This window comes from Lissotriton helveticus, chromosome 9 (assembly GCF_964261635.1).
Source record: "Lissotriton helveticus chromosome 9, aLisHel1.1, whole genome shotgun sequence".
In the NCBI taxonomy this organism is placed as follows: Eukaryota; Metazoa; Chordata; class Amphibia; order Caudata; family Salamandridae; genus Lissotriton; species Lissotriton helveticus.
Genome location: NC_136070.1, coordinates 266,661,192 through 266,686,722, shown reverse-complemented (window position 1 = coordinate 266,686,722; position 25,531 = coordinate 266,661,192).

Here is a 25,531-nt window from a genome sequence, read left to right as displayed (position 1 = left end):
CTGGCGAAAGCTGCGCTCTGCGCAGCTTTTTCGCGCAGGCGAAAACCTAATGAGTATAGTAGGGGAGACAGGACCGGCCCCCGTCTTCCAATGGCTAGCTCCATAAATGGAGGCTAGCCATTGGAAGAGAGAAGCGTAAGTCATTGTGGGAGCAGATTCGTGGGCGTTCCGGTGATTTTTTGCCGGCACCCGCCTTCCTGCTCGGGGCCGGGGAGTTTCGTGAAAAACACCCAGAGCGCTTCATAGCGCTTTTCTGCCCTAGCGAGTGCTCACCTCGCTTTTTTGTAATTAAATTGTCCCCTGGCAGGCGCCCAGGGACCTTGCCACTATTGTTTATTTTCACCTCGAGGGAGCCCACCCCTCGGTGAATTCACTCCCCGCCTGCAGTAGCTGAGACGGGCCGCCGCGCTGCCCGCGATGACCCGGAAGCTGAGGGGGCGACCCGGAAGTCCCGCTCCCCCAGCGCGGACAAGGAGAAGCAGCTGCACCCACCGGCAGGGCTCCATGGTGGAAGAGGAGCCCCGCCGCCGCCCGTGAGAGCACCCGGCCCCAAGAAGCGGGACCGGGTGAGGAAGAGCTGCAGCGTCCAAGTACCGGTGAGTGCGGCCGCAGAGAAGGGAGGGGTGCCGGGACACGTCCATTACCCGGAACTCGCTACATGGACGCGCGGACCGGATGCGTCTTCTGACCTTCTGACTCAGGTGAGAGCCATCCCGTCCACCCGATGCTGACCGCAGTAGCCCCTTATTATCTCTCTCTGACCTCATTCTTATTTTCCCTCCCAGGTCGCCTCGAATAGTTCTGGACGCACTCATTCAGTACAGTACTCCCACCTTTGGCACGGGGTGCCCTGGTCGTTTACTGTACTTTTTACCACGTGGCCGACTTTGTATCCAGTAGTCGCCACCACGGTAAGACCCCCTGCCACTGTCAGTCATCACGCCGCTCGCACTCTCGTCCTCTGATAATCACCCCGTACTTTTTTTCTTTTCTTTAGTCTTCCGAAGAGCACCTGGACATCCACAGAGCGCAGCAGGTGAAACGTGCATCATTTTACATTCCTTCCGACTAGCGGTTCTTCCATGATTCCCCCCCCCCCCGCCCTCCTCTGTGACTTGTATACCTTTGTGGGGTTCTTCTTGTGTTATTGACACACAATATTAATATCCTCTTTCTATGTAGACTCGACTAAGGTCTCTCCCAGAAACTGTTTTTAGACCATGCACTACTTGAGCTTCTTACATGTCACTATATGACACTATATTTCCTTCTCCTACCACTCTCCAGTGTCACCTGCGTAACTGCCTTTATTCATTCTCCAGTGCGTTTGTGTGCTTAATACACGTATCATTACGAACTCTCGTCCTTTTCATTTACATGACCCCCTTCTATTTGCCTGTAACTACGCTTGGGCTCGGGCTTGCAGTGTGTGTGGGGGCTTGCAGTGTGTTGGGGGCTTGCAGTGTGTGTGGGGGCTTGCAGTGTGTTGGGGGGGCTTGCAGTGTGTGGGGGGGGCTTGCAGTGTGTGGGGGGCTTGCAGTGTGTTGGGGGCTCGCAGTGTGTGGGGGGCTTGAAGTGTGTGTGGGGGCTTGCAGTGTGTTGGGGGGCTTGCAGTGTGTTGGGGGGCTTGCAGTGTGTGGGGGGGCTCGCAGTGTGTGGGGGGCTCGCAGTGTGTGGGGGGGCTCGCAGTGTGTTGGGGGCTCGCAGTGTGTGGGGGGCTCGCAGTGTGTGTGGGGGCTTGCAGTGTGTTGGGGGGCTTGCAGTGTGTTGGGGGCTTGCAGTGTGTGGGGGGGGCTTGCAGTGTGTGGGGGGGCTCGCAGTGTGTGTGGGGGGCTCGCAGTGTGTGGGGGGGCTCACAGTGTGTAGGGGGCTCGCAGTGTGTGGGGGGGCTTGCAGTGTGTAGGGAGGCTCTGTGGGTGTGTGGGGGGGGCTTTGTATGGCTGTGTGTGTGGGGGGCTCTGTGTGGGTGTGTGTGTGGGGGGCTCTGTGTGGGTGTGTGTGTGGGGAGGCCTCTGAGTGTGTGTTGGGGGGGCTCTCTGTGGGTGTTTGTGTGTGTCATTTGCGAGAGATAAAGCTAGTGGCATTGTAAATGACAATGCCATTTATTTATGTTAAAAAAAACATAAATAAAAATATTGTCAAGAGCAATGCCAATAGCTCAAACTTTAACAAAGGCAAAACCATTGCATTGTAAATGCTTGTTGGTTGTGGGAGCATTCCTGGTTGGGTCACCTCCATTCCTGCAGCTGCTACAGCTCTACTCTGAGGCATCATGAACTCTGGCCTATGCACGGCCCTCATTCGGGGCACTACGGGTCGTGGCAGTCCTGAACCAGAGGTCCAGTTATGGGATTTGGTTTAAACCCTGCGCATTTGTACATATTTGAATATATGTTTATATGAGCAACGATCAGCGTGTCAAAGGTAATTTGGATGTATGTACATGTGAAGAATAACACGTGGTTGCAAGTGTTTACGTAACAGAGCGTGTCAGTGTCTATAATGACATGGGAAACTATGAGTATGTAAGCAGATCTTTGTGTGTGCATGCGAGCATCCATGTGAGACTGTGTGCGTGTGTATTTGAGTGTGGTTGTATCTGTGCACATTGGAATGCATATATATTAAAATAGTTGTAGCATTCATTATTAAATAATTCACCCGTAGGCACGCAAGAACGAACACAAAGGCCCTCTTTATGAGTGGCCATGTTAAATTTCGATGTGTGCATTAACTCCCAGGACCACACATGTTGTTTGACGGATTTTATGGCACCTGATGCAATACTAGGTGTGAAAAAAACAGCGTTCTTTCGGATACATTTCAACAGGTCAAACCTGGCTTTATTTATTGGGGGAAATGCCTGAAAAATACCAGGACATTTGAATTTTGGTGTGGTAAGCATGAACTTTTGCGCATGATTGACCATTTTAGAGAAAAACTCATAATAGGTGCTATTTATTGCACCCAATAAATAACGTACCCCATGGTATCATTATTTATCATGCAATATCAAATATCAGGAAAGAGCGCCGAAGTCTATAGATAGACACTCAGCTAGAACAAATACAGCTTCTGGTTGATTTTCAGAGCCATCTAGCACTTGCAAGGAAATATTGACAGTTTTTTTTAGAAAAGACTATGCTAGAATGCAGACACAGGAAAAATGAGAACCTCCTAAAACTACTAGTAGACCAATAGTGGTGATCTCTTTGAGACTTTGGGGGTCATTAGGATGACGGGCGGACTTTGTCCACCCGCCACCCTATCGGCATGGCGGGCACATCCTTCATCTTTAGCATTGTGGCGGGCGGTGCACTCTGCACCGCCCGCAACAATGCTAAAAATGTTCAAAGGCATTTGCATATGCAAAGCGGCAGGCACCGCGCGGTGCCTGCCGCTTTGCATATGCAAATGTGGGGGGGGCACCATAGGTACCCCCCGTGTGCAGCCCCCACCCCTCCTTCACTCTGAGGGCCTGTGAAGACCGCATGCCGCCACGGAAAGGCATTGTCAAATGCCATTGTAATATGGCTGGCGGTGTCTGATAGACACCGCCACCATATTATTCTTTTTCCACCCCGGCCGCAAGGCAACCGGGGCGGAAAAGCGGCGGACGGTCTTTCCGTCCGCCGAGGTCCCTCCCGCCATACTAATATGGCGGGGGGGAAAACGAGTGAGGATAGCGGGCGGATTGCCCCCGCCAGGCTGGCGGTGGCTACCGCCAGCCTGGTGGGGGCAATTTGTCCGCCATGCTAATGGACCCCTTTAACTCATGGAAAGGAATAGAGCCCCAGAAGACGCATGGTGCATTTAAGAAGTGGACCTTATAACGGAAGTTTAGCGAACACATGGTCGAGATAAAATGTGGAGTTTGAAAGTATCAACACTTGGGAACCCATTTTTCACCTCAGACTCACCACTGGACAGCCCAGTGCCCATCACAAAGATAGCCATTGAGTTATCTCTGACTTTTTTGGAGCCCCACAGGATGATTATGAATATTTAAGAGTTTAGTGGAACACTGCATTGTCACTTTTGGAAGACTTCACAGCGCTAGGAGAAGCAAAGAAGTATACAGGAGTTGCAGAAAGGTTAATAGTAAGTTAATAGTGTGAGTGGATAAGAGGTCTGACCCTGTATTATTTCTCAATTACAGTCCGTATCTAAGTCGAGACTGGAGAGTTCAGTTTTCAAGCGTGTTACAAGTAGAAGCTGGTTGGGCTTAGCTTAGATGTTATGTTATGTTATGTTAATAACTTTTATAAGTCCCACGGCTACTCAGGAGTGTTTTGGCACAAAAGCCAACAAGAAACAGTGAAACTGAGAGAAGTGCAACTTAATTAAACAGCAGAGTCTTTAGGTGCTTCTTGAACAGCCTGAGATTTTGGGTGTAAGGAAGTGTGCTCCCTATCCCCTTTGTTTGATTGGGTTCCTTTGAGCTGATGAACTCCGGTTGAGGCGCCTGTGCTCAGTGAGTGGTACAGATACCTGAGGGGGCAGCAAGCAGCAGGGCCAGCAATCTAAAATGAAGTGTTGCTCTCCACAGAAGAAGCGGTACAAAAGGGGGTGGTGATGGACGGAGCATCTGAACCAATCAAACACTCACACCCAGTCAACAGATCTGGGTTTAATCCATCACCGTTCTTTAGCCCACTCTGCCACCCCAGTTCAGACATGGCCATATGCAAATGAGTCTGACCCTGTGCCTCATGGGAACAGTCCAGCCTGAACTGCCAAGCCATGCCTTCCCTGGACCGGAAACAAGCTCCCTAGGACCGGTTTCTGGCATTTCAGCGGTCTTCAGCCAGGCTTGCTTGAATCCAGTGGCAAAGTGAGCAAGGGACTCACGTCTGAGCATACCCTGCCAACTTATGGTGAACAAAGCGGTACAAAAGGGGGTGGTGATGGACGGAGCATCTGAACCAATCAAACACTCACACCCAGTCAACAGATCTGGGTTTAATCCATCTCCGTTCTTTAGCCCACTCTGCCACCCCAGTTCAGACATGGCCATATGCAAATCAGTCTGACCCTGTGCCTCATGGGAACAGTCCAGCCCGAACTGCCAAGCCATGCCTTCCCTGGACCGGAAACAAGCTTCCTAGGACCGGTTTCTGGCATTTCAGCCATCTTCAGCCAGGCTTGCTTGAATCCACAGAAGAAGGGCAATTATCCTGAAACACGTGTCTAGAGATTCATAGCAATGGTTGCAAGAACCATGGTCAAAACAAAAGTCTTTTATTGAAGTAAGTGTTATCATGCACTGCATTTACCATAATGCATCTGAGCAAACTGGGTGCGGGAATGTCATGCAGGGTGCTCCCAACCTCCTTTGTTTAAGGTTAAGGTTAAGGTTCAAGGAGCACCAGCCTCGGGAGCCTGGGGTATCCAGTGATTTGTCTGAATGTGCCTGGCGCCCCAGCAACCCAACTACTAGTTACCCACACCTCTAGGATTTTGAGGACAGAAATCTGCTTTTCCTCTCAATCCTTCAGTCTACATAATAAAATCACATTTCAGCTTGAAGAGACGGGGTGCTGTCGGGTGAAGGCGTTGCGAGTGAAGCGAGCGCTGAACGACGCCAAGCGTCAGCAACATTTGCCAAGAAAAGTTGGAAGCCAGTAGGAAAATATTATTTTTATAGAATGAATATGCTGTTTTTTCCAACTAAGGCCCTGGACCGATCCAAGCAGCGGGGTCAGGAACTTTTTACAGCCCCCGGCAAGAGCACATATAGCTGAGACCTGCCAGCACGGTGAGCTCTGCCAAGATAGTCTGGCCAGGAATTTGAGTTTTTTTCCAGCCTTCTTCATATGATGTTTCGGAAACTAATCCAGCCTGCCCCCTCCACCCTCTCTCCTTTCCTTCGCAGTAAAATAGCTGCCAAACATATGGTAAATTGTCCAGATCAGATCAGAGGGGACGTTGCAATATGAAGAGACAACATAACTTTACAAAGATGGCGGCCAGCCAGGTTGGAGCAACAAGTGCTGCCAAGAATTCTCCATCAGCATATCAAAGGAAATGGCCAAGAAGTGCACATGATGTGCCTGTTGAGCTCGCAGCCACAAATCGAGAAAAGCAGCAGGAAAAAGTCTCCTATTGTTCTCAACATGACATGGAACAAAAAACAATAGCTTGCAAAAATCATAAAGCAGTGGTAAGCAAAAAAGTGTTTATTTACTCAATCGCTTCCTGGTTCAGATCATATTTCCAAGGAAAATAATGAAAAAAATGTAAATGTAGCAACAACAAACTTGAAAATGATAGAAATCTGTTTAACAGTGGCATTCTGGAATGATGGCAGGCAGGCATGGACAGATGTCAGGAAAGCAAAGGCCACAGCTGGGAGTGTAGCAAGACCAGTACTGACCAGTTACTGGGTAAAAGCAGCCAATGAGGTTCCACAAACCTCTCCACCTGCGAGGCAAGCACATTGCTGTGGCCATGAATTAATTAATCTGCCGGCTTGGCAGAGGCCAGCTCTAATTAGTGCAGAACCTACTGTGACACCGAGACTATTAGAGGAAGTTGCCTGCTGAATCCCAATTATGGCTTGTTTTTACTACCCAGCTAGCTGCCGTTTTGGCCCACGGCACCCATGCTACTCCACTTCCACTAGTGAGGCAAGAATATTGCGAAGGCCATGACTGAACTGACCACAAACTTGGAAAACCACTGCTCAGTCCACCCATTGACTAACCACTTATCTGCCACCCTGAAGGGTGGGATGTTTACTGAGGCCACACTTAGATCACACACAAATCCACTTCCATGTGAAGCCTAGCTATGGATCACAGAAGACCTTACTAACAAATACCATTCTCTTTTAAGGTCTGGGGCGCAGAGAACTGGAAGCATAAACTTACAAAATTCAAAACAGAGGAAGTGCTCGGCAGGACTCCCAGTGGAAGCATGGGTACCAGGTTGGGGGGCAGCTGTACCCCCTAACTAGCCATGCTGGAGTTCATGGAGAACATGCTGTAAGAAAGCTGCTTCGGAGACTGTCGACTCAAAAGGGGATGGGCTGTTTTAGTAGGCCGAGCCTCATGCAGACTTTTACAAACCAGATTGCCATTGTTCAGGGCATTCTAAGAGCAAATTCCATATTGTGTTCTACTTAGTAACATAATATGGGCATATTTATAGAGCACATACTGAGTCCTATGGTGGTCTCTTGGCACTATGGATAGATAACAGAGGTTTATTGACACCACCCAGTATGATGTTAACAACCATGGTAGAATGAAAGGGTGAGTCAGCCCCGTGGGATTCAACACTCAGATTATGCACTCAAACATACTTTTGAAGTGGATGCATTAGCCAACTAAGCCACAAGACCCTTTTACTCTACTGGACCTCGTGGAAATGAGCATCGATTTTACTGTCGGAGGTAATCTTGCAGACAAAATTCATGAGTATTTAAGATGGTGGCAGTAACTCTGGTTTTATAGTTATAGCTATGCTCAGATTTCATTCGGACAAAACCTTAAAAATTCAGAAATTAAAGTTACCTGAGCTAGCTATAACTTACGCCCCCGCAATGCACTGCTTATGACCACACAGATTACATCACTCATGACATGACTAGTGACATCACTGATGACATCCCAAATGACATCACTAATGACATCACTGATGTCATCATCCAGTGACTGCGAGTGTTTTCTAAACGTTTATGAGTTTTAAACATATATACTAATGTACTACAAAAGCCAAATTACTATACTTTGTATACTACCAATGAGTGATACTATTACTAACATATAATATTTGAGTGGCTATGTGACTGTGTATCCATGTGTGAGTGGATGTCTGAGTAGCTGTATAGGTGTGTGAGTGCGTATGTGAGTGGCTGTATGGGTGAATATGTGGATTTGCGAATATCTGTCTGGGTGAATAAGTGTGTGTGTGAGTAACTGTATGGTTGTGGGAGTGGCTGTGTGACTGGCTGTATTGGTGAGTGAGTGCGTGTGTGAGTGGCTGTATGGGTGAATAAGTGGATTTGTGAATATCTGTATGGGTGTATACGTTTGTGTGTGAGTAACTGTATGGGTGTTGAAGTGGCTGTGTGACTGGCTGTATTGGTGAGTGAGTGCATCTGTGAGTGGCTGTATGGCTGAATAAGTGGATTTGTGAATATCTGTATGGGTGAATAAGTGTGTGTGTGTGTGAGAGTAACTGTATGGGTGTGGGAGTGGCAGTGTGACTGGCTGTATTGGTGAGTGAGTGAGTGTGTGAATGGCTGTATGGGAGAGTGAGTGCTTGTGTGAGTGGCTATATGGGTCAGTGAGTGGGTGTGTGAGTGGCTCTATGGGTGAGTAGGTGTGTGAGTACCCGTATTGGTGTGTGTGTGTATGAGTGGCTCTATGGGTGAGTGACTACCTGTGTGAGAAGCTGTATGGGTGTGCGAGTGGATATGTGAGTGGCTGTATTGGCGCTTAAGTGGCTGTATGGATGAGTGAGTGTGTGTGTAAGTGGCAGCATGAGTGACTGAGTGGCTGTTTGAGTGTGAGTGGCTGTATGGGTGAGTAAGTGGCTCTGTTGAGAGGATGTATGGGTGTGTGAGTGGTTGTATGGATGAATAAATGGTTGTGTGAGTAGCTGTATGTGTGAGACAGTGGCTGTGTGAGTAGGTGTATGGGAAGTGTGTGGCTGTATGGGTTCATTTATGGGTGTGTGAGTGGCTCTATGAATCAGTGAGTGGGTGTGTGTATGGTTGTGTGGGTGTGTGAGTGGGTGTATGAGTTGTGTGGGTGTGTAGGTGGATGTGTGAGTGATTTGGAGGATGGTGTCATCAGTGATGTCACTGACCATGTCATCAGTGATGTCACTGACCATGTCATTAGTGATGTAATATGTGAGGTCATAAGCAGTGCATTGCAGGGGAATCCGTTATCGTTAGCTCAGGTAACTTTAACTGCTGAATTTCAATGTTTTTATATGAGTAAAACCTGAGCCTAATTAAAACATCCATGTAACCTTCGTTTTTTCTGTGAATTTCTAAGGTTTTTAAAATTCTATTTCCTAACTATAACATTCCAGTAACCTTTGTTTTCGTTAGTACATTTCAAATGTTTTTCAAGTTGTATTTCCTAGCTGTAACCTCTAACCTTTTAGAGTGGATGTGTGAGTGGCTGTATGGGTCAGTGAGTGAGTGTGTTTAGTGGCTGTATGGGTCTGTGACTGGATGTGTGAGTGGTTATGTGGGTGTGTGAGTGGGTGCGTGAGTGGTGTGTGGGTGTGTGGGTGTGTGAGTGGGTTTGTGAGTGGCTGTATGGGTTTGTGAGTGGTTGTAGGGGTCTGTGAGTGGGCTTGTGAGTAGCTCTGTGGGTGCATGAGTGGCTTAGTGAGTGGCTTTTTGGGTCTGTCTGTGGGTGTGTGAGTAGCTGTATCGGTCTGTACTGTGGGAGGAGAATAGGTGCGGTACTCCGTGTAGCTCTCAGCAATCCCACAGTGTGGGATTCACTTGTGGTAACAGGCCCCCAACTATCCTCCGCATGCAAGGGAACTTCATCTTCCAACCAATTGTGTGGCAGGAGGCATGTTTTTGAGTGCTGGACAAAGGGGGCAGGGTCCCCGATGACCTCTCAGCAATCCTGCTGTGTGGGACTCTGGTGGGACAGGATGGGTTCTCGGCCTCCGAGGTCCCTCAGCGTCCATGGGGACTTCAACCCCCAACCAGTTGTGTGTCAGGAGGCGCGTTTGCAGAGGGGTGGAGAAAGAGGGTGGGTCCTTTGACGAGCCTGTAGCAATCCCGCTGTGTGGGACTTACTGGAGGTAACAGAAGGGGTTCTTGGCCCCCCAAGGACCCTCAGTATCCAAGGGGACTTCATCCCCCACCCAGTAGTGCACCAGGAGGTGTGTTTGCAGAGTGGTGGAGCAAGGGGGCGAGGTCTCCAACTAGCTCTCAGAAATCCCACTGTGTGGGACTTACCAGAGGTAACAGGAGGGGTTCTTGGCCACCAAGGACCTCAACATTCAAAGGGACATCTTCCCCCAACTATCAGTGTGCCAGGAAGCCCCTTTGCAGAGTGGTTGAGAAAGGGGGCAGGGCCACCAATGAGGTCCCACCAATCCAGCTTTGAGGGACTTGCTTGTGGCAATAATAGGGGTTACTGGCTCCCAACGACCATCAGCAGCCAAGGGGACTTCATCACCCAATCAGCCATGTGCCAGGGGGCCCATATGCAGAGTGGTTGAGAAAGGGGGAAGGGCCTCTGATGAGGTATCAGAAATCCCGCAATGAGTACTTACCTGTGTCAACTATAAGGGTTCTTGGCCCCCAACGACCCTCAGCAGCCAAGAGGACTTCACCCCCCCAACTAGTAGTGTACCAGGAGGCCCCTTGGTGGAGTGGTTGAGAAAGGGGATGGGGCCTCGGGTAAGGTCTCCCCAATCCCAATGTGGGGGACTTACTTGTGGTAACAATAGGGCTTCTTGGTCCCTAACAACCCTTACCAGCCAAGGGGATTTCATCCCCCAATCCGTAGTGTGCCAGGAGACCCCTTTGCAGAGTGGTTGAGAAAGGGAGTGGGGTCTCTAATGAGGTCTCAGCAGTCCCACTGTAGGGGACTTACTTGTGGCAACAATAGGGGTTGTTTACTCCAACGACGTTCAGCAGGCAAGGGGACTTCATCCCACAACTAGTAGTTCACCAGGAGGCCCCTTTGCAGAGTGGTTGAGAAAGGGGGCGGGTCCCAGAGAAGATTTCAGAAATCCCACTATAGGGGACTTACTTGTGGCAATAATAGGGGTTCTTGGCCCCCATCAGCAGCCAAGGGGACTTCATCCCCCAACAAGTAGAGCATTAGGAGGCATGTTTGAAGAGTAGTGGATAAAGAGAGTGGGGCCTGTGATAAGCTGCTTCAGGATTCGGAGTTCCAGAGGGGGCGGGGATCACGCTGAGCACCGCGGAGATCTTGGATTCCCACGTGCTGGCAAAAACACATTATAAGACAATTGATTGGCCTTTGTGACCCCTCTAACACACCCATGGGGTCAGGGTACCTGTACCCTGACCCCTTTATTTACTATGCACAGAAACGTTCAGCTTCAGGGACAGTTTCTCGACAAACAAAATGGCAGCCACAACTTTTCTGTGTAGGTGCGGTCAACCAATCAGGACTTTTCTTTGGAGTGTGGATCTGTGGATCCCCCTTGGGCAGATCCACACAGGATCCACGTCCCTATATATACAAATTTAATTTTCAGTTAATATTACTAAAACTACTGAATAGATTTACAATAAATCACAAAAAGCATGATCTGCGGAACAAAATCTACCTTTCTGCCAAATTTAGAGTGATTCCATTCAGCCATTTGGGCTGTAGTTGTGTTTAAAACTCTTATGGGAATTAACATGGGGCAAATGCCATTTGTTACCCTTCCCCTTTTTCCTGGCCCTCGCTTGACGGGCCACCCTGAACCTTTCCAGACAGCAGCTGAACTTTGGTGGAAAAATGTTGTGAAGATTCGTCTACCGGCGCCAAAGATATTGGCAACTGAAAAACAGCTTTTTAATAGAAATTAGGTTCTAACTATATCTACTGGCGACTGCCAGTAGGTGATATATAAATATATATATATATTGCAGCGGGGTAGCGGACCCCTCACATAACAACAATTTCCAATCCTCAATCCAAGGTGAACAAGGTGATTAGATCTCTGAAACGTGTCAGGCTGTAATCTATATATGTGAGTGTGTGTGTGTTTGTGTATGTGTTTGCATGTGTGTCCCTTGGAAAACCAGACAATAGGAGGCTGAGATGCGGTGTGTGAGGAAGCAAAGACCAAGCCATAATGATGCAGAGAGGATGACAGGAAACATCTGTCACAAAAAATACACCATCAGGCACAAAGTGTGCTGTGGATTGATGTGTCTGAGGGGGTCTGAGACACAACAGATTGAAGTGAGTTTGCTTTTAAAACATTCCAGGATGCTTACAAATAAATGAACCCATCAAGTGTGTTTGAGGTATTATACACTGCAACTACAATAAAACAACCATACCTGTTATAAAAAAAGGCAAAAGGCACTGAGAAATTCAGTGGCTTGGAGGCAGATTTACTAAAGTCATAAATGTTGCGCTAAGTTGTGTGACAATATGGGAGAAAGAGAACGCCATATCTAGAGATATGGCACTCTCCTACCCACTCCCTATTGTGAGAGCAGAATTTTGCTGCTGAGCGCCATGCACATACCGTTGCACCATAGTGCAAGGGTGTGTGCATAAGTCTAGCATAGATTTTGTACTGAAAGGGTTCCCTTCCTGTACCAAATACTACTCTTAAAACTTTTCGTACTTTGTATGTGTGCTGTACAGTACAACACACATGCAAAGTTGGACAAGAATGGTGAAAGGAAATGATTTTTAGCTTTCAAATGGCGTTCATTTTTGACACAAAACCCTATGTCACATTTTTGGTTATGGGGTTTTGCGTCAAAAAGCACGGGTGGTTGCATGGGAATACCCATGTAACACCCCTTGAAAAAAAAGTAATACAAAGCAGCACTTTGTGCTACTTTGTGTTACTTTTAGGCAGTTTTCAGCACAATTGTGCTAGTTTGCGTCACTTTTGTAATGCAAACACAGTGCAAAAATGTGTTGCATCTACCCCTTGGTCAATAAAAGTCAAAACTGATGTTTGGAACTGAAATCTCATGGTTTCCACATGGCTACTCTACCAGGCAAATTTAAAGAGAAAAACATGTCCTTGTCAGTCGAATGCAAGATGTGTGTCCAGTTCTTGCACACAGGGAGGGCAGCCCTTAATAAATAGAGAAGGCTTGCTTTAAAGCTATAAACAAATGTTGAGAAGTGGCGTAACATGCAAAATTACATGTATTGTAATCAGGCAGAGTTACCCAGGAATTAAGTGAGAAGAGTAATTCTGCATTTAGCAATATTTCTTAGTACAAAAATGCTCCCTCGCATCCAAAATGGATGCGAGGATGCAAGGATGCATTTTGGTCTAGACAGTGGTTCCCAAATTTTGGCTCCTGAGGACCCCCGTTGAGTCCCCCCTGGAAGCTGGGGACCCTCAAGCAATTTGTATGATTTAAATGTCAAATATTAAAACAGTAATTAAAAAAAAAAACATGTGTGCACACAAAACAAATACTCAAACTACTAAGGATTTTTGGGCCAGATGTACGACCATTTCATTTAGCGCCTCGCAATTGGTGGCAAATTACGAGTCGCTAAATGAAATGTACAACAGTGTGTTTAACACTGTTTGGGATTCCCAATGGGGTCGCAAATTGTGAGGTTCATTAATATTGATGATCCTCTCGAAATTTGCGAGCCCATTGAGAATGCCAGCCCTCCCAGAGATGGTGGCCTGCTGGGCTCAGCAGACCACCATGCCTGGGACTGCTTTTAAATAAAGCATTTTTTTTTTTAAATGCAGCCCGTTTTCCATGCATTTAAAAAAAAGAAAGAAAATTAAACGTTTTTGTTTCATTTTTTAAGGGCAGGTAGTGGTCCCTGGGACCACTGCCTGCCCTTAAAAAGTAATTTTGCATGCATTTGCATAGGGGAAGGGGTCTATTTGAAGTAGGTGGTAATTGCAAGTGCATTTGTACATGGTTTTGAGACTCACTATTTGGAAGGGAATGCCCCTTCCACATAGCAAGTAGCAAAACCTAAACAGCGAGTCGCAAAAAAATTGGGACTCGCGAAATAGGCTCTGTACATGGCCAATAGGTTTTTGCATGTGCAAACGGGTTTGCAAACCCGTTTGCGCATATAAAAATGGGTCGTACATCTGGCCCTTAGTATTTTATATTGAAGGAATTTGCAAAAAAGGAAAACATTTAATGGGAAGGTTGGTGCTGCATCTCCGTGACTAACTTTTAAATTGTTGGTTTTATTTCGCAGTACAAGGCTCCTGCCAGGGCCAGACTCAAAACCCAAAGTAGCCCTGGCAAATGTTTTCAGACCGGTCCACACACGGTGCACCCTAGTGCGGGGAGGGAGCCTGACCACAACCAAGGGGGCTTTGGGAGGCTCTCCTCCTCAAAATATTTAGGAAACAATGGTGCATTCTACAACACTTTTTTCATTATATATTGAATTGTATTAACTTTAAAAAATAGTAATTGAAGGCCTTACTATGCACCAGGATACACCAATCTTTGTTGGGGTTTTTCAATGATTCCCTTATTATAACCCTACAACAGTGCCTCTCATCTCTCCATAGTCCCTCTGTCACATGTATTTCATTTGTTTTAAAGCATCTCTCATACCATTGTAGGATGTCAGAGCACTTTACATCACACACATATAGAGACAATGAATCATACATGTAAATCAGTGTATAGAAAATGTTACATAGGTAAAGGGGACTACAAGGTATAGTATTCACGTCTTTCATACTGGTAGGCATTTTTAAAGAGTGCTTGGTCTGGAAAAGCACAAACTCAGGATTCAGAACATAACACAGTGTCTAGCACTGGCTTCAACATTCAAAATGTATTTCCACCCAAATAAGGGTGGAAAGCATCAGGATAATGAATGACTGGGGAAAAACATAAGCTACTAACTGGTACCATGCAGTTTGCAAGCAACTATTTGACAGTTTATAGGTGCCTCTGCAAGATTACGATTGTCACTTATGAAGTGTACAGTAACAAAAGAATCTGCGACAAAAGCAGTAACCTATGCACATAAAATACTGTTTTTTAAAATGCATGTTACACGTTCTTTGCAGTAGGCATATTAACCCTCTGTGCTACATTGGTTAAGTCAAAGCTGCCACTAAACAAAACTCTCATCTCTCTCCAGTGGTACATTAATCACTGGCATTATCTTGACACTTTTATTGTTGCTCGAAAGCTGCTAATTATACAGGAAACTTTGCTGTGCTTTTAAAACTGCTGCCCACGGACCCCCTGGGAATGTTTCACGGACCCCTGGGGGTCCGCGGACCCCAGTTTGGGAAACACTGGTCTAGAAGAAACAGCACTAAATTAAGCTGAACATAAATAGTGAGCAGCTTCTCATACTCATGCTCGTAAATGTGTTCTTGCGGTGGGATTTTCCCTGCAAATTGCTCCTAATTACGCGAGGTGGAGTAATCGCATAATTACCGGTAACCCCTCGTTAAAGAGTAACACAGAATTGTCAAATTTACTCTGATTACTCCGGCATCCTTTAAATTCCACCAAGGCCTACAAATGTTGCAGCATAAGTGTGGACCCTATAAAAACATGGAGACCTGGGAAAAATGACCCATCTGGACCCCATTTTACACGGGCCTGAGAGACACACTCTATTGCATAGCACCCATGGGTGATTTGCTTGTTTTCATTGCTCGCCGCAGTTTGCTGCATACTGCAATTTCATCAAAAGCATAACGGCCCCCGAGTGACTTGTGAAGAAGAACAACAGACATCACACCTGACATGGGCACCATAGTTTAGGATGCTAGAATGCGGTTAGAGTTAGGACTAATCAAGGTCACAGTGGCTCCTGGTGCTTGGAGTGCACTGTAGGCGCCATTTGCTGTTATCGGTTCCAGTCCGGTGCACCATTGATTGTCAATAAAGACTTGCAATATTGCTAAGTAAAGATGTTTTTACATAAAGTGTGAGTAGAGTCCCCCTTTAAAATCTTTTTTTGACAAATATATAATAAACAGCTTATACTTTTTTTTTTGCAGATTTTTCTAGTGCGAGCTCAACCCAAAGGTATTGGAGCACTTTACATGAGCACCAGTTACATTACACAAGGACACATTATTTTTATTTTTTGGTAGGCAGGGGGAGATAAAGTGATTTGCCCAGAATCACAGAATGTGGAGTCGACCGCGAGGCTCGAACCTTGGTTTCCAAGCTTCAATGTTGGCAATCTAGCCATCAGACCACTTCCTCTTGGAGCCATTTCTGAAGAGGATCTTATGTGCTATCCAAGGTTTCAAGTCTTTCAAAGTATTTATAACCAGGGGTTTTCCACAGCAGCAAAGGCATTTCATATGTGACTGATGAGGCACTTTTGTGAGCAAAGTAATCAACAAAATCACAGTGAAACATTATTGTGCTGTAGACCTAATGAGAGCCATTTCACAAAAAGCCTTTATGAGTACAGAAAATATATTTTTTTATTCTGCAATTCTATAATGTTTGTACTAGTTTGCTGTTTCGTGCTGTTTTACTGATTTCCATCACACAAAATGATGTAAACAAATCATGGTTCACATTGTTAAGAGACAGAAATTGGCGAAATTTCATGGAAACGTAGGAATTTTGCACAGTGGAACAGAGTCAGGAAAACCTGGGCAATGTGGGGCATATTACCGAGATGTGCGTTGCAAAACGCACAACGCACATCTCCGTATCGCCGGCTATCGCCGGATTTCAACGTCTAATTAGCGCGCAATTATCAATGCGCATCAGGCAGGCGATCAGAAATCCGGCGATAGTCGGCGATATGGCACATTAGCGCATGAAAGCAAACGTTGTTTTCATGCGCTAATGTGGGCCTTGATAATATGGGGGGGTGGATTCAGCTTTATGATCCACACCCCCATGTTAACAATGCGTAACGCCTGGTCGGAGCAGGCATTGGGAGACCTACGATATATGAGTTTATCGCAGGTTTTTGTCTCCCAACGCCTGCCTTGGTAATAGGGTGTTCCCACCTCCAGCCACATTTTACATGTGGTAGGACGTAGGAACGCCCACTTTGCATGTCATTAGCGATGTTTATCGCCGACATGCAAAGTAGGACAGGGCCAGACTTTAAAGTGCCCTTGGTAATAGGGCTCTAGCTGTATCGCCGCTTTCTCGGCACAATTTGCCGAGAAAGCGGCGATACAAGCCCTTGGTAATATGCCCCTCTGTTCCTTGTGTGAAATTTCTCCTTTTCTGGAAATTCTACAGTGTCTGGATTTCATGTCTTTTGCCAAATAGGGTTTCAGCACACTTTTGAATTCGTTTTATTTGTATTTACTACTCCAACTAGTGTCTGCTATTAGGGAATGGTAAATTAAAAATAGTAAAAAATAAACAAAATGGTGGCCACATCATGCTGTATGCATATATGTGTGGTGATGTATGCACACACGTCATCATGCTAGGCCACCGCAGGCTCATAACGCTTACGGACGCCCAGACATGTACACATCATCGTGCTATTTTTTTTATTCATTTTTTTATTTTTGCTAACGTTGCTAGACATTGACAAATAGTTTTCCTTTTGTACAGCATTATCAAAAATATTGGCACAGTCAATAGGTCAATAACGAGCCCTAATGGCTTTGCAAATTCAATTTGACAATTGCCAAACAAGTTACTTCTCTGCAGCCATTGGGTTAATATTTGGATCCTGAGGTTTCTAGGGCAGTGCGATTCTATGGATGAACACAAAAGTGTAAACACTATTTAATATTTCAAACTGCGTCTGTGCCAACAGCATCCTGTGACCACACAAGAAAGAAGCACGCTGTTTAGGTTGGAAAAACTCAGCAAGCTCTCAGGAGGCTCAGATCCAATGATTCACTGCATTGCAGCTGGACGAAATTGAACCCTAACTTGGACACGTTTCAACATTTGAAGATTGTATCATAAAATATGACTGAAGTAAGTAATTCGGCTGTCACGCACTATGGTGAGCTGACTGTAAGATATGAGGGGGAAATCCAAGCAATTTTTAATGTAAGACCATCCACCTGCAGCACATATACCTTTGTCCTCGCTCAGGAGTACCCCCTTACATCGAACCCTTGCACACACGTGTGTTTGTGCAGGGGTCTTGATTCCAATCAGCACAACAAAGTTTGCCCCCGCTGGTCTTTTCTCTATTTAAATTGTGACCGTTGAAACCTGGAGAAATTTAACGAGGGTTGGGGTTGATGAAGGCCTGGTAACTACCAGAACATGTAGACTTTGGCGCAGCGCATACAAAAATCAGCATGTAATGTCCCATTTTTATGGAGACCCTTGTAATTGGTGCTATTTGTTGCATGGGATGAATTCCGAACACCTGGTTATCAAATTTCACCAGGTGTCATAAAAGGCACCCAATCTTCCAGGGCAGTGGTAATGGCCACTGAATGTTTTACATAGGTATTGCAGACAGGCGCTGGCCTTTCATGGATCTTGGGGGAAAAGCTGATACAAAGAAGGAAGTGACCTGTCGCAAATGAGAGGACACGTAAAAACATGCAAAGAACTGTACACAATTGTCTGCAAGTTGCGCGTGTCAGAAAGTAGCTTCAATGACCAATGGCATGCTAGGATGAATCTAGGCAGAAAGTTCGAATCTCTTAGTTTGAAATGGAAGCACTCTGCAAATTTTAGTTCAAAATTAGGTATGTATTCCACATTTAGATTGAAAAAGTTTGTCCATCACACATTCGACTGTCCAAAGTTGCTAGCTTCAGTTAAGGAGTGACAGATGAAATAGTGCAAGACAGTCGTACATCCCAAAGTCATGTTTCTAAGCCCTATTTTCAGGCAAGCCTGTTGTGTACTGGATATAAACAGTGCAACAGTGGACACAGGTCTAATGTGAAGGGAGCCTGAGAGCCACCATTTGACCTTGTTTTCAGAGTTCTCCAAGCCTTGACTGCTACAGAGTCTTGTCATAACCTACGTAAGGTCTTGCAAGGGTCTCAGCAAACGAGGAACCTACCAGAACTGCTCGTGGTATGGGGGTCTTGAGTGATGAGGCCTGGAAGGACATTGAAGTGCTCTACCAGCGAGGCCTCAATGAGGTCCAAATGAGCTGCCTTGGGGTGGGGAAGGGGAGATAGAGGGGACTGGTGAGCACAAACCCAAAATGTAAGAATGACCTCCACTGGCAAGGGCGGGAAAGAGCAGAAGGCAACCTAGGAAGGAGTAAAGTACTGATTTAAGAAATCTGTTGTGGAAATTGGCCACAGAGAGCAGAACTAACCTGAAATGTTGTAAAAATAGGAAAAACTGTCTGAGAGACTCATTAAGAGGAGTTGTATAGTATTATGCTGTCTGTTTTCGGGGTAGCAATCTCCTTCGTAGCCTGCACCAATCACTCACACATATTCTATGACTGCTTTTCCAGCCAAACACCAAAAAATGGCCACTTAGTAAAATTCCAAGGAGCATCACTTCCCTCATTTTCCAGCTCTCACAAACACAGCCACTCACCAGCCAAAGAGACAACCACAAATATAGCTATGACTGTGCACGTAACTACACATGCACGTTAACATGTTTGCGAGTATTCATGCTTGCGCTCCTAAAGGAGGCAGTGTCCATTCACACTGTCCAGAAGTCAGGAAGTTTCATAAGGAGTCAGTGAGTAAGAACCTTATTTTACATTTTACACTAAGATTTTGTTTTACAATAAACATCACAATACATGCCTATCCATTTTTTCCAACACAGATGATACCCAGATCATCTTTTCTCTTTCAGCCGCTCAGTATCAGGACTCTACCCTCCTTCAGCTCGGACTGAGTAATATCTCTTTGTGGATGTCCAGAAATGCCTTGAAGCTGAACGGTACAAAAACAGAGGTCCTTATTCTGGGAAACAATCCTGTACTCTGGGGAACTACCCATTGGCCTGACACTTGATTCTTTGGGACCTTTACCTGCTCCAGTCACTAAAGTTAAGAACCTGGGTTTTACTATTGAGAACAACGTCTCCATCAGAGCCCAGGTGTCTGGGGTAACTGCTACCTGCTTTGCGGCTTTCAAGTGGCTAAAATAAATCCTCTGGTTAATTCCACCTGCAGCCCAGAGAACAGTAATGCAGGCGTTGGTGATTTCCAGACTTGACTAAGGCAATGTATTGTACTTGGGCGCTGATAAAGCCTTCGTCCATCGCTTACAGCTCATACAAAATGTGTCTGTTCGCCTTTTCTTCCGTTTGCTTAGCCTCACCTTTGCTCCATCAACTCAATTAGCTCAGGGTGAACAAACGCATCGAGTCAGGCCTTAAGCTACATGTTTCGGGCCAAACATGTCTTGGCTTCCCCCTACACACAAAGCCTGGTCAAACCTCACGTGCCCTCTCGACAGCTGAGTTCAGCTAGCCTTTCTCTGTTTTCTGTACCCAGAGTCTGTCTTACCCATTCTCTTACCTAGGTCCCAAACTGTGGAATTCTGTTCCACTGTAACTCAAAATGCGTCAATCGCTTCTAGCCTTTCGTAAGAAATTAAAGAATTTCCTTTACAACCAAGAATAATCCTTTCACTGCCTCCGTCTGCAATCTGTGGCTTGAGTATTGTCCTGCCCAGTGCCGGGAAATCCTGTTGGGTAGCAGTGTGCTCTATAAATATATAGATTTAAAAAAAAGAATAGGGCATACTGCATTTGTGCTGTGTCACTCTGGATGGGAACAGAAGTGAAAGGATTTTTGGCCATCTTGGGTAGATTTCATTTGGCCCTCAAACCTAGTAATGCTACCCTGAGGGCGCAGAGAGCAGGGCAAACGGACAGGAGGTCTAGCTGGTGCTTGTATGCTTGTGTAGTCTGATCAGACCACCAAAGACCTTAGCAGGGTGATTTATGTATGGGGGAGGTTCCCTCACCTGGGTCTGAGGAATCAAGGACTACAACAATGGAGTATTTACAAATCTTTAATATACAGCAACCTACAGTATAGAAACTGAAAAGCAGTTATAGTGATATAGATTTGCACATTAGCACACGCAAATATTAGGAAACTAAACTGAAACAATTTCCATGAGAAATTATAAAAGGGCCAATAGAATCCTGTATTGTATTGTCTCAGAATCTGTGAAATAGTAACCAAATCGACTCCAAGAAGCAGAAGGCCCACTCTGATCAACAGGAGCGACACTTCTCCTCTGAAAGCGGTGCATACTTGTGTACGTTTTAGTTCTTTGTGTTACAAACGTGACAGATAGGCACAGTCATGATAAATGCCTCAGGCTAGTCTAGGGCTAGTTAATAGGCAGAAACATGTTGACTATGATGGCATCTTGACATTTACAGGAGCCCACGTTTGACAATGCATAATGCTGTGGTTGCTGAACCCCAAGGCAGCCTAGGCTTGATCCCACGTCCTACCCCCACCCTACACTCCCTGTCACTTGCTCTCAAACATGAAGGTGTTTTTTCATCCCTGCATTGCACTCTCCCCTAGTCATTGCCTTCCTACCTTACTCCTTGCCTTTCTTTCTGGCCTTTTCCCTCTTGCTCTTGGTTCAAGTGTGCTGAAAATTAAATCCCAGCCATCAAAAATGAGTATTGGTGTCCACCACCTGCAACCACCTGCACAAATTAAGCCCTGTTTAATGGTCACCTGTTACATTAAGTTCAACCTCTTACGCATACAGTTATGACAAATAGAGGTGCTGATAAACCTGTGTATGAGCTCCGACTGGCTGGAACACCCTGAAAGGACACATTTAAACCAGATGTTCTCTTGCACGGATCAGCCATACTTTCCACTCGAAGTGCCTCTTCTGACAGGTCACTCTTGCCGTGGACAGATTTATTTCTGTAACAGCTTCCCTTTCTGCTCGCCGCTCCCAGGGTGACGCTTGATGTCGATTCATACATATCTGGTTCAGTTCCAAAGCTGCTGAGTGGCTAAGACATTGGCAGTCTTCCCCATCCTATGCTGCCCTTCCGTCCTGGCCTGATGTTGTTTACGTGAAAGCATAGGCTACGTGCTTTCCAAGTAGCTTCCTTGAAGACATTAAGCAGAGACCACGGTGTTTTTGCTGCTGGATTTATGTCACTTTTCTTAGAATCCCGGGCTGAGGCATAATGGAATATTCCCCCCCCCCCCCCCCCCTTCACATAGAGTGAGTCTTCCTGTGAGTGCGTAGACCCTTCCTGGCCTGCAACCGCTGTGGTTTCTGGTCAATGACATCTGCCTGGAGGGCTCTCCAAGACCGCTCTTGCCAGGTGCGTGACTCACTCAGTGCCCGTCGGGCGGGGGATTGGCACACGTCACTCAAGGCTGGCTGACCCAGGAGGCGGGCACAGTAGGAGGTCTGTCGCACTTTCCTGCTAGTGTCGTGCACATTGTTTTTGACCGGGGAATAGTGCACAATTCCACTTGAAAAGGGGAAAAAATGCAGGAGAATTTTCCTAAAGTTTTTCCGCATAACGTTATTTTGTGTGAGAATGTTCATACTAAAAGTAGCAATTATAGGGTATTTTCCATGCAAAACGTGAGATTTGCTGTATTTATCCCCTCTAAATTTTATAAACACATTGGTAATTTCGAGAATAAACAAACTAGTCTAAAAGGAGGAAGCGTGGGTTCCAAACTTCCGTCGTCACTGCATTCTGCCCTAAGACCTTCTCTTATTTATTCCTCCTTTCTGTCTCTGTCACCTCTTCATCATTATCCATCATTAACTCATTGTTTCTTCTTCACTATTTGCATTCCTCAGAACCTCTTCTCTGTCTCACTCTTCAGCTTTTCCTCTCTTTCCCATTTTGTTTGCACGTCTCTTTTCTTCCTGGCCACTTTCTCCTTACTCTATTAATACTCCCATCCTACTCAATAAATAACCTGTTTACTTTGTTCCTTCCCCTCTTTCTTTCCACGTCACTACGTAGTTTGTTTCATCTTCTTGTGTTTGTTGTTTTTGTTTTGGCAGGAAGTCCGCTGCTACGATCCAAGTCTGATTCTTGACTCTGTCTCAGGCAGCCAAGTACCTTGTGCCCCAAAAGCACCAGCCAGCCCCCACCCACAAGACTCACCAGGGCTCATTCACAAAAATATATCCGAGTATGAAAAGAAGTCATACAGGGGTACTCTTTTATGTATCCTTACATGCATACAACGCCTCGTCAGGGGTAGTAAGCGCTATATAAATGCAATTACAATACAATACAATATGTGAATGGGCCCTGAAGAACCGGGTTATTTAATACCCAGCGGCGCCAGGGGCACGCCCAAAGTCTTCGGGTTCCACCTGTCTTAGAATACAGAGACACGGAAACTTCTTGGTGACGTCAAAGATCAAATTTATTGGCTGCAGCCAGTAACAGAAGTCCTAGAAATCATCACGGTATGAGTTCTCAGGAGACTGCTCAATTTTACACAGCAAGTCATCCCTTTTTATGCCAAAAATCACATTCCAGACAAATACCTAATATTTACAAACTGTCCAATCACATGTATCCACACCAAAGGTATCGCATGACAGTAAAACCCACTTTTCAGTTGCCCAGCCCATGATCAATCATCGGTCAAACCCAACATTCTTCTTTAGACAGGTCGAACGAACCCATAATAAAAAAGGCCACAACCCAATCATAAATAGACCATAAAGAAAGGAGCAGAAACAGGTGAGAGTAGGATAAGGCATATTTGTGTGCAATAAAACTTTACGATGTCTTGTGCTCTGATCCTTAATCTTGATCAGCTAAAGGGCAGGAACTGGTTTAACAAGGTCAGCTTCAGGCAACAGGGTCAGTTCACTCAGGTCAAACAGGAGTCAGCACGAACTGGAGCTAAGGTGTACATGTCCTTAAAAAGACTAGTTCAGCCACAGTCATCGGCCTATGTGAGGGCAACCACAAAATGTCTGCCATACACAAAATGGAACCCAAGGGTTCAGAACGAAATCCCTAAATACGTAGTGAATCCATCGGTCTAACGTGATGAAAACACTCATACTTGCCGCACTAACTAGTTACGGTTCGCTAATATCAAATTCGTAACGAAACCATGACCTTTATGAAACGGGTTCAGGATTCACGGAACCTCAGCCCCTCCTTTTGCCCTTACATAGGCAATAACCTAAACTCACGTCAATCTGAGTCCAGGTCTATATTCCTCAGATCATCAAGATGTTGCTGGAGCATAATCCTATTACTTAGTACCTCTCTTGGGACAGGTCTCCTTGCACACGTAGTAGCACAGAGGCCACATATAGCAGGAGCGCACTGCACACAAAGACAGAACAGGAAAAGAATCGCTAAAGTCATCCCAATAATCATCAGAATCTTCCATCCCCAGGTCGATAACAGTTCCCAAAACCATCCAATCAACATCCAATCTCCTTTATCCACATTTATAGACTCAGAGATCTTATGTAACTTAGAAATGGCCTGGTATACTGTAGGAGCATTGTCTGGTATGAAAAAGCAGCAACTCGATTGGATCACTTTACATACCCCACCTCGGTCCGCAAGTATGACGTCCAAAACCATTCGATTCTGTAATGTCATAAGGCGATCCGCTTGAAGCTCAGCGGTCAGATTACTAAGGGCACCAGCAGTTTCATTTATGGTGGATTCAACCACTCTTGTCAATTGCCGTAGGTATCTACTGTTTGCCATAGGTCCCCAAAACGGTAGGAAACCCTTGAAAAAGTCTCCCACTTCTTGTCCCGTAGTATCTTCCTCACTGAAGACACCCCTAACAACTCTCGTTCTGTGGTAATCTACAGCAGCAGTATACGTAGGAGGAAACAAATATGCAACATAACATGTTCCCGAAAAGTCAGGGGGCAACCATGTATATGCTCTATCATAGCAGACAAAATACGTGCCCTTAGCTGCTAAAAACGGTGGGGAAGTTTGAGACGCAAAGACATACGTCTGAATACAAACACTCTTCCCTAACCGAGCTCTCGGATTCTTGCCCTTCCCTTGCAGACAGAAATGACCACGATGGGGTACAATCCAAATCGGAGGTGACCTTTTTCGTCTCTGCTTTTCACTCAGACTAATACTATATCCAGTCACGTTCCATCTGATATAAGCTAACACCTCATCTTTGGGAATAGTCTCATATGTATCGATATCTCTAATCATATCTGTTATTCCCTTCACTAAGGCACTATTGTTCGAATTGTCTCTCATGGAACGCAGGGGATAGACTTCGTTGGCATAAATAAACATCGTCTGATATGCCCATACGGACCCATTATAACTGAGCGGCAAAACCAGATAAGGAATACCTCTATCCATAGTATGTGGCATAAGACCACACACCCAACAATTAGTGGTGTTCACTACTAACTGGTGTTGATGAAGAAGTTGCACAAACGAGTTATTGATGAATTCTGTCCTTCTAATTAGTTCATGTTCAGGTAGAGGGTGAAACGAATGTAAAGAAACAGTAGTAGGAAAAGGCATAGGTTGTGAAGTAGGTGCAAACGGCTGTTGTGTGGCATAGAAAACCAAACCCACACAAACTAACACAATATTCAAAAATATTAGAATACACATTGTTAAAAAACATTTGCTACGGACCAATATACGTAATCGAACTTTTGAGTCCATTCTTCTAACATTTTGGGCAGCATCAAAAAACTCCATCCTCTAACCGTGCTGTTCGCAGCAGTTGGTTTTCTTCTGCTAAGGAATGCGCCTGTCAGTCTAGGGAACTCCCTTGAACCAACCAGAACTGTCGACCTTGTGTCTACACAGTTTGCACTCCCAAGTCTTTATACCACGACCCTACAGCTGAACCCGGATGGTGGTTCGAAAAATAAAAATAAAAAAGTTTCTTGATCTGCCAAAGTGTAAATTCGCTATAAAAAAGATTTTTTTTGCTTTATTTGTCCGTATGTACAGTCTTTCTTGGTCTCAAATCGT